The sequence below is a fragment of the Papaver somniferum genome, chromosome 9, assembly GCF_003573695.1.
Source record: "Papaver somniferum cultivar HN1 chromosome 9, ASM357369v1, whole genome shotgun sequence".
NCBI lineage: Eukaryota > Viridiplantae > Streptophyta > Magnoliopsida > Ranunculales > Papaveraceae > Papaver > Papaver somniferum.
Genome location: NC_039366.1, coordinates 199,612,532 through 199,618,531, shown reverse-complemented (window position 1 = coordinate 199,618,531; position 6,000 = coordinate 199,612,532).

Here is a 6,000-nt window from a genome sequence, read left to right as displayed (position 1 = left end):
GTAGTAATTATCTGTTTTATTTTATACCATTTAGCTAATTCATCTCGAATCTCCTTTAATTTTTTTTATCCAAAACACGTTTTGGGGTTATGCATTTTATGCAAATATCTATGTGCTTAACAGCTTAACCGCGCACGAGCTCTTCGTACGTGTTGATAACGTGCAACAATTTCTCGCTTTCTTGCTATTTAAACCGTTAGTATCATATAACGAAATAAAACATAAAATTATTACTAAATAATTGCAATTCTCACATTTCTCATACTTACCAACAAATACAATTTAACATAAGTATTCTGCTAACATATACACCTTAATTGGTATAAGGTTCAATTTAATTGCATAAATTGAAACTATATCATTTTATGATGTCGTTTTTTTCCGCAAATTCATCAATTAAAATCGACTATAATAACACTTAACCGCACATGAGCTTTTCGGCTGTTAACGTGTTGTATTTTTTACATCAAATATCCATGTAGTTAACCATTTGTATTACCAATTAACGTTACAGGAATATACATAGGTGTGCATAGTATACTGAAAAAAGAAGTATGAGGAGAAAATGAGTTTTTTTTATTTCCCTTTAACATTTTCTTGTCTTCCAAACAGAGAAATACAAAAGCTATATATATATATATACAATAATTATATTCAACCCACTTTAAATCCCACAGTCAATCATAAACCTCCAGAAAAATTGTTTCTAGAAGACACAGAATCCAAAGCACTTCCAAGCACTCATTCTTCTCTGAATAAACAATCTTATACGCTTTCTACTGAACTTGTTGTTTCTACGAAGTTGTTGATCTTCAAACCCCAAAAATAATCAAAGCGATATATGAGTCGAAGTCTTTAATATCAACATTTTGGGATCTAGAGTCTGATTAATTTATGAGATGTAAATTTGGTGTAAAAAAATAAAAAAATTCAAAACCATTGTGAAATTGACGGTAGCCATTTGATGTAAGGTGGCTAAAAATAATTATAGGCATATGTCACTGTTGTATAGTGGTGAAGTCGTCGGGTGATGATACCAGTGATCTGAGTTTGAAACTCGTCCGCATCAGGGTGTGGGGATTTTTCTTTCTTTATTTCTTTTTCTAACTACCCAGGCTTGTAGGTAGTAAACTTTCATACAACCTTTGGAATTTAACCCAATTTTTTAAGGTGCAATAACGTATTGAGTTACATGTCAATCATTAAGAGTCCAATTTTGTGCGCACTCCTTTAAAAAGTGTGCACGTAACAAAACAATTTGATTGGTCTTCAAAACAAACGATTATCTCAATCTTACTAAATCAGATATTATTTTATTTTTATTTAATTCAAACCGAAGAAAGGAAATATTAGCAAATCTGTATGAAGTTTTCAGAAAAGGAAATGGAGTAATCAGTATTAGGGGAAGGATACATAATTAACCAGTCGTGGCGTGTATTACATCTCATTTATCCTTCTTCCATGGTGTTTGTGGGGAAAACCGATCTGAAGGTTATTTTGGGAAAGTCAGTGAACAAAGGCTTCAGACGTCAATCATTAAAATATTTGTGTTGTACAAGTACTTTTAGATTCAAGAGATTAATCTATACAAGGCCTGGATTAAACCAAGCTATGGTCGTTCCAGTCTTGCTTCAGTCACAAAATTGGGAAGGAGAAAGGTTGGTCTTCAGGGAGGAAGTGAGAGGAGTATGATGTTTGAGTGACTAACTATGGTGATAATGTTCGAGTTTCAATAAATTCAAAATTGTTATGTTCCGTTGTTGTTGTTTTTTTGGGTTGAAAACTTTTATATTCCCATAAACTTATCTCTGTTCAATTGATGAACTTGTCATTTTATACCATAGCTATTGTAACTACTCGACTCTTTGATTTGGAAGAAATTGTCGATGATTGAGTAGTGTTGTAGTGGAAAAGTTGGAAAAGGTGTTGCAACCGCTCTCTACTTCGACTGAGGTTGAATGGTTAGTTGCCCAACCTCCCGCTCTTCTAATCTACTGCATCTCGACATTTCCAGAAACTTCTCTTAAGTGGGAAACTGCTGCACCACATGTCATAGACCGTCATACCAATACCCTAATGTTATCCCCCCATTTGTGACAGTTGATGTCTTATGTAATATAGTGTTGAATAACACTAAATACTATGTCGAGTCACCTGCTTGAATAAGTATATTGACTGCAGACTTATTTTATATTTGACTTGCTAATGGGTCTAACAAAATAAATATTGTCGTGACTTTCTTGACTAGCTAAGGAGTCAAGTCGGACTGAAATAGAATGAATATGTCATGCTCGACTAACTTATGAGTCTTCCAGGTTAGAATAACATTAATATGAATATTATTTGTATATGAGTGTTAGTGTGGCTACTTGTGTCAACCTTGCGTTGACATGTTTTTTTTATGAAAATCTATGTGTATGCTGCCGAATATAAAATATTATGTTTTAAAACCCTATTCATAAATATGAGTGATGGAGTCCTAGTTTAGTTAGGATTTTAATAAAACCTAATAGATATTCACGTGACCATATATGGGAGTTTGTGTCAATTTGATAAAAAGATTGGAAATGGTCACTATTAAAAAACCAAAAATGTCATTGCCTTTTATTCTAATTATTATAACTCCTTATGTATCCTATTTTTCAGGGGTATAATTGGTCACCAAACCAGAATATAACATATCTAAAAATCTGTGTCTTGGAATTTTACAAATTTTATCTCGTTGGAAAGATTATAGAAAAATCTACACAATGAGTACAAACAACAATATCAAATTTAGAGTTTTTACGAAAAATTCGGAGGTGTTATATCCTTTCAGGCACAATTTTCTAAAATTGAATGGATATCCATTATGCAAACCACCACAAAGGATGAATAACACATTATTGCGGCCATATTTTATTTTATGCATCAACTAATTTTTCGTTGCAACTAATAAAACGATGTACTCCCTCCATTTCAAGAAAAGTTATACTTTCACTTTAGGCATAATTTTTGAAAATTGTGCCTAAAGTCATTATGCAAATTACCACCAAAGGATGCATAACACATTATGCCGCCATATTTTGGTTTATGCATCAACTAATTTTCCGTTGCAACTAATAATACGATGTACTCCTTTCGTAAATATGAATGGTTTTAATCATAAATATGAATGGTTTTTGGGAGTTCAGCTCGTGGAGTTTTTCCCATTAATGATACTCACATTAGCTCTATACTGGCGTGCAATATGTCTAAAAGCCTTTGAGATTTGGTCCAAATTCAGGGAACCTCTGGCAGTAAAATGACCGCACCAGTGCTATTATGCTATCTGCACAACGACGAGAATCCATTGATTTAAATCGGATATGTTGATAAGACATATATGTAGAGAGAGAGGCGTATGTGATATGTGCCTATGTTTATAATAGAGACAAATATCCGCTAGTTCTCAGATAAATATCTTGGGATGTAATTTACTGTTTTATCCTTGTCAAAAACCCACCATCTACACATGGTTCTTAAAAAATCTAAATTCTTACATTACTTAATCATTTTACAGAAGTAACATAAGTGCATTTTTAAATCAGAAAGATGTGTACAAAATTGATTTCGTGAGTGCTATACTAATAACTTATAAATTAATCCATGAATAAGAACCATGAATCACGAATGAACATATTAGGAGGACCTAATCCATGAATTACATATACAATCCATCTTCTCAAACTTTCAAGCACATGAGTAATAAATCTGGATTTATGCGCAAATTCTAAAAGCACGAAAGGAGAGGAAAAAACTCATTGTCGGTCGTCTTTGGATTAGGATTCATTTTTAGATTTAAATAAAATAAAACCTAAATTTAATAATATGAGATAATGGTGTAGTTATAGGAACCAATCAAATTAGTTTATTATGTGCACCCTCTTTAAAGGAGTGTGCATAAAATTGGACAAGTCATATCCTTAACACCCTTTTATTACTCGGTTTCGGAGTCGATGGGTTTTCCATCGTCAGAAACTTCTACATAATCTTGCTATAAAATGCTTATGAGTAGTCATCCAACTTCTTCTGAGTTTAGTTCTTTTCCTTGGATGAAATTATGGTCATTTTCATATATTCTGCCAAAAATCTTAATCTTTATTTGGTAGGTATTGAATAATGGATTAGCAGTTAAGACGAATTTATCTAGATTTCTGCCTACCATTCCTACAACATGTTCACTATGTGGGGAATATGAAGAATCAATTCTCACTTACTTTTTCTTTGTGAAAAAGCAAGGCTAGTTTTTGATGTTGTACGATTATTTTCTGTGCTGGAGCTTCAAGAATTCAATGTGATGCATATTATTAGGATGTGGATGGAAGATAATTCAACTCAAGAGTTTATCAAAAGAATGTGTGTGCTTTGGAATATATGGAAAACTAGGAATGATATAGTCTTCTCCCAAGGAATTTTTTGTATTAACCGCATTTAATGAAAATTAATCAGGATTTACAGTTGTGCATGGAGAATATCTCAGGAAATGATGCTAATCAAGATAGAATAGTGCAGAATTGGTCTCCGCCTGATCAGCCGTTTATTAAGATAAATGTAGACGCGACAATTATCCCCAATAATGATGCAGCAGGTGCAGTGACTCAGAATTACAATGGTAGATTCTCGGGTTGTGCTTCTAGCACATTCAAATGTATTTCTCCTCTTCTGGCTGAAATGATAGCTTGCAGACTTGGTATGGATCTAGGTTTAAAGAATAACTTCCCAAATGTTATTATAGAGGGGGATGCAGCAAATGTGACTGCGGCTATTCTAGGTGACCCAAGAGATATTTCTTGGTCCATTCGTCCTGAGGTTCTGAAAATAAAAGATTTGATTGCCTTATTTGGTGTCATTAAATTTCAGTGTGTTCGCAAAAGTGCAAATCATCTGGCACACGAATTATACCAACATGCTTTTCATGACAATGTAAATAATTGGTGGAATGCTAATTCTCCACCTCTTTGTATCTATGCAAACCTCATTTTTGAGGTAGTTCAATAAATCGGGTTCTTTTTGAGCCCTTTTACCCTTCAAAAAAAATGATGCATGGGGATTCTTCAGAAGATAAGGTTTCATTCCCCATTCTCTGGTTTTGATGGATGCTCTGATGGAGTTCGAGGAAGAGGCTACACCAAGGTTTCATTACTAACACATCTGCGTGATAAGCATTACCCCAATAAAGAGTGCAAAGCTGTCTGCCGCAGAAGAATCAACAACATCATCAAAGTTTACAAAAAACTGGGAAGATGTATTGCGTCAATTGAAGATGTGGATTTGTACAGATTGTATGCATTTACAGGCTTGGAGGAGTTCATGCAGGTTACATCAAGGAGACGTAACTAGAGGTCCATTCAATGGAGTTAATGTTGACTTCCTGATTCATAATATTCCCTGCCCTGTAGATGCATCCTCCAGCGACAGTCCAACTCCGACCATTCCTATATCTGATCCCCAGTCATGTTTAAGCTTGGAGTTACTGGATAATGTGCTTCGTCAACAAATCAAAACTGTGTCCATTATACCAGCTAAATGTAAACTTTTATTTGCTAGAAACTTCAACTTGGATATACAGAAGGTCATGCATAACCCTAAGGATACCACATTATGGATTCAAATTTTGTTATTCCCTATCTATGTGCTTCGTACCTACATCCCAAAGAGTAGCCAAGAGGAACAATCAGATAATAGAAAAAAACTATAGATAGCATCCATCAATTGTACCTTGTCGATGTGGTCTGAAAATCAACGGTGTATCAATTTGGTTCATCGAATTTTGGAGGAGCATAAAGCTTGGCAGGAGCAGCTGCTGAAGATCAAGAAGAAAAAACATGATAATCAAGAGGACAAGAACTTGCGACTCTGTCGTTAGAAGATGAATTATGGTATGTACACAGCAGCAATCCGTACACTAACATCCAGTAGAGTTTCTCCTGCCAACTCTGGTACATTGGAAGAACTACGACGCAAGCATCCGTAGGCTGC